The 9,388-nt window shown below is 42.0% G+C and overlaps 1 protein-coding gene across 22 annotated transcripts in view; it reads left to right on the top strand.

Annotated features, from left to right (window-relative positions):
* INPP4A (inositol polyphosphate-4-phosphatase type I A) overlaps positions 1-9,388 on the top strand; it is a 204,768-nt gene that overhangs the window by 21,976 nt on the left and 173,404 nt on the right. The window contains exon 1 of one of the 22 annotated variants that reach the window (XM_075916541.1): positions 6,842-6,866. The exons of 18 other annotated variants lie outside the window; for them this stretch is intronic. The gene's annotated coding sequence lies outside the window, so the exon portion shown is untranslated. Of the gene's footprint in view, positions 1-6,841; positions 6,940-9,388 lie in introns of those variants that run through there. 3 more of the 22 variants (XM_025178627.2, XM_075916545.1, XM_075916547.1) reach the window with 3 other exon arrangements.

The following is a 9,388-nucleotide window of genomic DNA, read 5'->3' as shown; positions in this document are numbered from 1 at the left end:
CGTTGGCTGGGGCTGGCATGGTGCAGGAGCGTAGTTCCATCTGGAGCCGGCAGTGGGGAGCTCAGCCCTGGTCGGGGCTGGAGTCAGCAAGGCACGCAGCCCAGGCCAGTGGTGTGGCGGGGGGGGGGGGGAGGGGCGGCACAGCTCCTGCCGGGCCGGCTGAAGGCAGCAAGGGAGGCAGTGAGGGATGCAGACTGAGCCAGGCGTGGCACAGTGTGAGTGTGAGGTGATGTCAAGGAGCACAGCTCCAGGCAAGAGCAGAGCCTACAGCCTTGTAGGGAGCCTTGACCTCCCCTCATCTGGCAAACTATGTTGTTCGGCACCACTCAGGTCCTGAGGATGCCGAACAAGGGAGGCCTGACCTGTATATATTTTAGAAACTTTATCTGTGTGTCTGTCCATCCGTCTGTGAATCCATTTGTTCAAGAACTCCTAAACAGTAGGAGCTAGGACTACCACATTTGATCTGTAGCTTCCTCTTATTACTTAAAACAAGGTATAGGAATGGTTGTGCCAGGACAATGGGATGTGCCTGGAATTTGATTGTTTCTCTTTGTGGTAGGAGGGGCAGTTATACTGTAGAATGACCTCAGAGGAATAGTAAGGGGAAAGAGATGGGTACTGAGACAACTATATACTCAATGGGCCAGCATGGAGCAGGGGTAGAGAAAGCAACAGCTGTTTACCATATTATTTCAGAGAGTTCGCCTATTTGTGTGTCTGTGTCTGTCTGTTCCCCATGGGGGAACATTCACCCCTCACCCCAGCTGTGCCTGCTGCAGCAGCCATAGACAGGCGTTTCTCGCCTGGCCCCAAGTTGCTGTGGTGAGAGAGGGCTGGGGTTGTTCTCTCTCCCCAGGGCAGCCTTCATACTGAACACTTCATCCTCAGACCCACCCAGAATAATGATTTTAAATGAAGAAAAACAAAACTTATTTAAGTTAAGGACTCCAGCAATACTGGGTAAATCATTTAGTACAGGAATAATTGAATCTTAAAACACAGTAGGAAACAGATTTTAGGGTGTGTGTTTTTCCCAGATTTGTTAAAAAATTGAGTTACTCCACTCCACTAGTTCACATCTATGATCTTCTGATCAGAAAAGCTAAGAGAATTTGCTTCTGCCTCCAAGACTACCTGAATTTGCATATCCAGGCTGCTTGCTTTTACCTCTTTCCATTTTACTTTTAGCTAGAAATGGCAATTCAATTGGAACATTAAAGATAAAAAGAGAATTAAGGAAAGTCTGCTGCTGTTTGCTCCCTTACTGTCCTGAGTTTGGCTTTCAAGCCAAGATGGCAATATTGTTGATTAGGACTATGATGCACTGTCTTTTCTATTTTTTTCCTTGGAGTTGCTTGTTTCTCCAGAAAAAGTACTGTGCAATAGAGAAGATTTGCCCACATTGTTGGAAGTTTTCTCATTTTTATGTAAAATGCAGGAGGAAATAGGAAAATGCAGAGTTCCTGGAATTTGACACTCAATTTAAATAATTGATCAGGATAATTAAATGTCATGTCATATAATCAACTATCTGAATTCTTAGAAGTTGTTCTGTCTTTTAATTTGATTTTAGTTTGAAGAAATAGCAATACTTTTTCTATCACTCAGAGTTCTGTTGTAAGTTGTACAGCACTTTGAGATGTCTTTGTTATGAACCTTGATAATAAAAATAAAGTTGAGATTTTTTTAAGGTTGAGCTTTTAATCTCTTTATAATGGGCATCTGTGCAATAGTATTACAGTGGATCATTTACTTATTTAATTGAACTCCCATGCTTAGCTGGATATCTTGTCTTTGAATGTATGAGTCTTGAGATTTTGCAGATGGCTACCTACTAGACTTAGCATGTGTGAAACTGCAGTCACAGTTTTCAAAACCGTGTGAGAGATGCTGAATCATGTTTTTGGTATTGCTGAATCTCTTGACTGCCAAATGGTGGGAGAGCTCAGATTAGAATTGATCCTTGGCAGCAGTATTCTAGAGCTATGGATAATAGCCTTTTCTAGACACAGAAGGATTTTCAAGCCACTGATAAGGCATGAGAGGGGGAAACCGTAGTGGCCTGTCTTGGTGAAGTGGTGTTCTTTTGTGTATGCTGAATAGGTTTCTCATCTCATTTCCTAAACTAGGATAAACTCTCATTCCCTTGGAACTAGAAGTTCTTACTATGGGATCAGTGCTGAGCACAGAAGCCTACAATCCGACTCTAGGAAAGGCTGACCTGTCTTTCTCACTTTCTCTTTTAAAAATGAATCATGATTTAAGCCTGGTGGAACTAGGGCACAGTTAAAGTACAGGTCTTACAGGCCTGTGTCTAGGGTCCTGATTCCAGGAGTCATTTGTTTAGACTCAGAATCTCAGAGTGTTTGTTGTGAAGAAAAGTTTGAAAACAACTTGAGAATAACCTGTGCAGGGACATCTGCCTGAGTTTGGGGACAGTCTGAAATAATAGCTCTGAGAGGTGCAAAATGCTCCATGCATTTCAGGAAGGTGTTAACTCTGAGACACTTTTCCTGGGGAAGAAGAGAGGCCGTCAACATCCAAATGCAGCAGCTGATGTGTTGAACCCCAAATTATTTTAATCCAGCTCTGTAGGGAAGTAGTTATATTAGTATTATGGAGAGAAAACTAGAGAGAAAACAAGAAATAGCTCAGTCTGTGATTATCTGCTCTTTTCCAGTTTGATCCATTTGGTTTTTATAATACAGTACATCATATTGGTTATGAGCATTTCATTTTCATAATTGGGAAAGAGTTCTATCTTGAGCTTGTAGTTCTTGTTGGGCTACTGCTAAACCCAGATGGAAACCAGATTTCAAGGTTCTCACACTTTCATAGGCAAAGTCTACACTGGCACTTTACAACCCTGTAACTTTCTGGCTCAGGGGTGTAAAAACACGCATGCGCGCGCACAGCAAGATACAGGGCTGTCGGTGTGAATCAGACTATAGCACTGTTAGTGATTCACCTCATGGAGGTGGTTTACATGTGGCCACAGCCACATATTCAGTTTAAAGCAGTGCCCCGGTTTCGCTTTAAACTGTAAAGTGTAGACAGTTTTTGTTGCTAATGAGGGCTCCCGCAAGAGAGCCCCAATGCATTCAAAAATGTCAGCTAGCAAAGACAAAAACATTAATAGCAACATTTTTTAAGTACATCAGAAGCAGGAAGCTGCCAAACAATCAGTGAGGTCACTGGGATGATCAGCATGTTAAAGGGACACTGAAGGAAGGCAATGTAGGTGAAGAGAAGCAAAATGCATTCTTTCCATAGGTCTTCACTGCAGAAGATGCGAGGAAGGTTCCCACACTTGAGCCATTCTTTTAAGGTGTTCTAGATTGAGATGTCACTATAGAAAGTTTTGGAACAGAGTGATAAAGAGTAATAAATAAGTTAGCAGGACCAGACGGTATTCACCCAAGAATTTTGAAGGAACTCCACTATGAAATTGGCCCATGCTAAAGTTGCCCTACCTCAGTTGAACACTGATAAATACATTATTGGAATCAGTCTGGCTCATCTATGTGCTACTGTTGTTATAATAGGTATTAGAATTATAAGCACGTGTTCAGTGGACTTTATTTAATATGTGTGCATCCCGTATCATAAGATAATATATGAGCAGTTGTATTGTGAGCCTCGGTGACTATAAAAATCATTAGATAGGAGAGAGAGACACAATAATGAGTTTGAAGTATTGAGCTGCAACACAGGTGTTACATCCTTTGCAATAGGAAAGGTCCATTGACACCAGACAGACTATTTTGGGACATTGAAAAGGACAAAAGATGATTGCTTCACTTTTTTCCTTATGAAGATGAGTCAGACAGGTGGATTCCTCCATCAGTTTGCAGCACAGAGCAGCAGTAGGGAGATAAAAACCCCAAACAAGAAACTGCAGGTAGGATCTCTCTGGTTCAGGATTCATTGGTCCATAGGGTTGCCAGGTGTCCCGTTTTCGGGGCCTCTGCCCGATAAAAAAATCCAGAAAATACCGGACATGTGCAATGTCCAGTATTTCCTGGTTTTCCAGCTGGGTGCTGGACGAAAGCCCGGCGGGGGGAGTGGCCGGAAGGTGGGGCGCGAACGGCGCTCGGAGTCCTGGTTGCATGTGAGGAGGAGGAGGGGCAGCCCGGTCTGTGCTCCTGCGCACTGGTCAAGCGCATGGTGGAGCCGCAGCTGGACTGACTTGCGCAGGATGGAAGCACCCTGGGATCTGCACAGTCTGGGTCAGTCCTGCTTCCCACCGGCTGATTCGCTCCCCCACCCCCTCCTAGCCGGCCGGTTGGTTGATTCTCCCCGACTTCTCCTCCCGGTCTTCCCCGGCCATTCTGCCCCCCTCCCCTCCTCCCAGCTCTGCCTCCTGCTGGCTGGTTTCTGCTCCAGATCTTCCCCGGCCAGCCCCGCTGCATCCCCTCTACCCCCCTGCCTGCCCTGCGTCCAGTGGCCAATTCTCCCCTGCTCCTTCTCCTGAGCTTCCTCAGTCAGCTCCGCCCTCGCCAGCTGCCCCCCCCCCCAATATCCCACGGCCAGCCCCGTTCCACCTGACCCTCCCCAACTGACCAGCCCTGCTTCCCGTCCTGTCGGCCCCCCCATCTCCCCCGGCCAGCCCCGTTACCCCCCCCCCCCTCCCGGCCAGCACCGTTCCTGTCCCAGCCGGTCCCTTCCCCCTCTTCCCCCCGTGAAGCGTGTCTGGTATTTTTTTATGACTACCTGGTTAACCCTATTGGTCCGGTGACACCCATGGTCCAACAGGACCACAGATGTTGCTGGACGTGGAGGCCGCCAGTGGCCAGGGCAAGGGCTGGCAGCAGGGCCAAGGAGCTCAGCCAGGGCCACAGCCAGTTGCGGAGCCAGGGAGTGCACTGGGTCTGGCAGCAGGGCAGGAAGCACAGCCAGAGGGTAGGGCTGGGGAGTATGCTGCTACGGCCGGTGGCCGGGCTAGGAGTTCAGCCGGGGCTGGGGAGCACAACCAAGGGCTGGGGCCAGTGGCAGTCCCAGCAGTGGCATGTCCCAGCAGTACGGACAGAAGAGCAGCTGGGATGGGAGCCGGGCAGTGCAGCCAGCATCTGGAGCTGGGCCTGGGGCCCGGGCTGGGAGGGGAGCCCAGAGGCCCGAAGAATGGCAGCCCCTCCATGAGACCCTGGAGGCCAGCAGGAGGGGGCCAGGATTGACCTCCCCTGGTCTGGCATACTCTTTGGTTTGGGGATGCTGGATTACTGAGGTCTAATCTGTAGTTGCCTTGATGCTGAATGGACTTTATGTAGTTTATTAATAGCAGGCATATTTTCTGGTTTCAGATTTAAGATGTCAGTGACTTGGGATAAGTGATTCGTCCTTTGGGCCTGGCAGTAACTTGGCATCTCCACTCATGTAAGGTGCTGCTATTAAATAGTCTATACCGTGCTTCTGTAGTAATCAGAAGAGACAGTGTCAAATCGTAAAGAACAGAAATACTCTAAAAAGACGTAGAGAAGGAAGTTCCTTTTCCCTCTATAAAAACAGACTTTAGCAAATTCTTCTGGGCCAAGTGTTTATTTTTGTTGTTCTAAATTTATCTTTTTTTTTTTTAACTTGAATGACATGGTCATGATTCAAATGGTATTTCTTTTTTCAGAAATGTAAATTGATGAGCGGTGAGCTGAAAATAAGAGGATGTTTATTTTCAGTTTAAGCTTTAATGTATGCCTTGAAAGAGGTTTCAGTTCTAATTTAAAAAGTTATTTTCATAGGTATTTTCAGAACCTTTTCTAATCTTATTTTTACATGTACAAACTGTTTCAGAGTTGCTTTCACTTAAAATTTAGTAAAGAATTTAAGAGTGAAAGCAAAACAATCTTTGATATCGTGAAAGAAGGAATGGAGAGGATGAGGAAAAACTAATTTCTTGAGTTAGTGTAAAATTACATTTCAGTCACGTGATCAGAAAAGAGCTCTTTTTCTTCTGGTTCTCTTATACCTGAATTTGTGGAGTTTTCATTTGAAAAAGAAGCCTCTAAAGACAGTGCCCGGGGAAATGCAATCTGTGACCTAGTGGAATTGTTTTTTGTTTGTCTTCAGATATGTTGTTACATTGACACATTATCTGCAGATTAAATAGGCAGAGGAAGGAAGAGAGGATTATTGTATTCTCATGTACAATTAATAATTGAGCTCCAATATAGGCAGATATGGTATTTATATCAGACAAGCATTCCTTCTCTATTCTGGATCTGATACATTTCAAGAGTTTTTGGTTTATATTTTGCTTCAGACATGATATAAATTGCCTCCATGTAGTTTCAGGAATTTAATTTGTTCAGATTATTCAGGCTTTTTATTCTGAATATTACATTGTTTCATTGCTGTATCCTTAGCCCCATCCTCACAATAAAGCTCTAAAATTACAATTATGTTGCAGAGATCATTCCAGATGACGTGCTAAGGTGAAAATAAATTAAACATTTTAAATATTTAAAACCTTCCTCCCAAAACAAAATAAATCCTATAAGATTCACTTGATGTTTTTTTATCCCAGATCTAGTTTTAGACTGCATACGGAGGGAGGGTGGCAGATTTTAATAGAGGCAATATGTTTCCATTGTTTGGTGAGGATTTATTTATATTCTTTGGTTAATGTCTTTTAAAATGCTGAAAATATCAAGGTGACACCATAAAAATTCATGGTTTGTTATGGTTTGAGTGTGAGTACTCTTTCCTGTCAGTGTCGTCAGGTTCTCCTCTCTCTTGCCACTCCCCTTTCCATTGTAAGTGTGTATACATGCATATACACTCATGTGTGCTCTGCTACCAGTCTTTTGACGGAGAAGGACTGGATTGAATGGGATGCTGTCCATTCTATTCCTAGCAAGCACTGCAGACAGGTTGGTTGTACACAAAATACCTCCTGATACTGACTTGAGACTACCGGATTTTCAACGCTGCTGATCTGAGGAGGTGAGATGAAGCACTGCTTTCAGAGATCACTCTCAGAGACATTACTAGTTAGCTGTCAGGTTTGCCACACATTTTGGAAATTTGAATGAGTTTAAGTTGAGTAGCGTTAACCCCAGATTTATTGTTTACATGTTTAAAATGTATGTATGGTTTTACAGAATAATATGAGAGGGATGTAATTGCAGTGGGAATGGTTCTGTGCATGTTTTGTTTTGTTTTTTGTGAAAATATTTCCTGGCAGAGTTGGGAGTATTAAAACAACGAAATTGTGCTCGTGTATGTGAACCTAAAAATGGTACTGACCAATCTGTTTTCATTGCATAAGCAAACTAAAGTGCAAAAAGGAAACAGCCTGAATAGTGAAAGTAAATTATTATAATAATGTATTTGTTGGTGCATAATTGCTGTTAACCTTAAAATGGGTTTTTAGATTCTCTGAAATAGAAAAGCTTCTCATATCTGCAACTGTGCAGTGTGTTACCAAGACACCCTTTTCAAAGAGTGGAAAATCACATCAAAGGAATATAAGTTCCTTTTGATCTGTCAACAGCTTTCCTCTTCTAGGCAGCATATGTAAGAAAAAGCATTAATAAGCAGAATATATTATTCTAGAACAGGTAAGAATAATTATTTACAGATTGGACTTGCCTAATGCAATAATGCTTTTAAGTTTTCATATACACATACCTCTCCAGGAGAAAAAATATTGTAGTTGGGCTTTAGTAGACCTGACAAGTGCTTTATCTGTGTAACAGAGAAGAAAAGAAATTGAGGTTGGAAAGTCTGGAGAAGAGCCAGAGTAACAAATTTAATTGTTCTAAAATTTACATTTTTTCTTAATTGTAAAGTTATACATAGACTTATTGATGACAGATATGCTATAAAATAAGAGTGTATTGGAAAATCAGCCCTTACTTTACCTGATAAATCTCAAATTCCAGGTTCTGTGTGCTCTGCTTCTGATGTTTTGTACCACAGACAACTAAAACCAGACACTAAGCAGGTGATCTTTTCTAACCAGGGTTATTTTCCTTTGCTCTGGGCCCGACCCATCTCCCACTGAACTCAGTGGAAAGATTCCCATCTACTTCAATGGGAGCTGGAAGCAGGCCCTTAGTGTTGTGAAAGTCTCATCTGAAGCTGGTGTAGAAAAAGCACCTTTAAATATAGTTGTAAGGAAAATGTAGATAACACATACATTTTGGGGATGATTTCTTTTGTTTTCTAGAGCATCTGTTTGATTTAATATATATTTAACGATTGCTTTATGCTTTGCAGTTTGCTTAATTGACTTCCTATTGAGGTTTGCATCAGTCATGATTGTTTGTAGGCAATTAAACCTATGTGTCACATGATCTACAGTCCAATTTCACTCCTTAAGGTTTTAAACAGAGACAGATGTCTTCTGTATCACATGAAATAGACTTTTTCATTATATTTTTAAAGACCAGTCCTGCAGTCCCAAATATTTCTTTGTGGAATAAGGTGTCTTAGAAAATGTCTCAGAGATATTTAATTGACTTCTTATATTCTCGACATCTCTACATACGATTTTGAATCTTTAACAGCTGTTTCAGTTTATAAAAGCTTTACGGTTAATTTTGTTTTAAGTACCCTGAAAATGGAGATTTTTATTGAATTCTGATAACCATTTACTGTGATTTTTGTACCTGGTAGTTGTTGCTACAAATTTATAACCTTAAACCAAAACATGACTGGGAAAGAAGGAAATGGTTTATATTCTGTTTAATTGGATAGAGTGCATCTGTCATTACAGATATAAAATATTGGTGAAACTATGACATAATTATGCTGTACATATACATTCATATATATATATATATATATATATATATATATATATATATATATATGATCCATCCATATACAAGTATTAATGAGGCTGTTTGTTGATGGAATGTAAATCTTCGGAAATTTAAAATAGGGAAGGCAAGCACAGTGCATGATAAGCTAAGTATAGAGATTGAAAAATATTATTGGGATGTGCCAGACTTTGTTTTAATCAAGAAGAAAAAATGAAAGTGAAAACAATATAGTTAACATTCTGTGGCAGTCTAAGAACTAAGTATCAAAGGTCTAGTTCTTACTGGTGGAAGTACAGGAAAAATATTATTTCAGCTCCTGCCCTGCCCCTACCCTTTATCCTTGAATCCTGAAATCTATTTACCTCTACTCCTACTGGCTTTTTCAGATTGTACTGTGCCCTCTGCCCCAAACCTACTAGATTAGAACTCTGTCTTTGCACCTTATTTTTGCTGTGCAGGAGTGGGCACTAATTGCAGTTTTGAAGTAAAGCCTCGGGGGGGGGGGGAGAGAACTAATAGTAAAATGTCTTTTAGTGCATAAAATCTTGGGGGGTAGCTGTGTTAGTCTGTAATTTTAAAAACAAAGAGCAGTCCTATGGCACCTTAGAGACTGACATATATTT

Source organism: Pelodiscus sinensis, chromosome 1 (genome assembly GCF_049634645.1).
Source record: "Pelodiscus sinensis isolate JC-2024 chromosome 1, ASM4963464v1, whole genome shotgun sequence".
Taxonomy (NCBI): Eukaryota; Metazoa; Chordata; order Testudines; family Trionychidae; genus Pelodiscus; species Pelodiscus sinensis.
The sequence above is the reverse complement of the archived record's forward strand: the minus strand, read 5'-3'. Positions and strand labels throughout refer to the sequence as shown.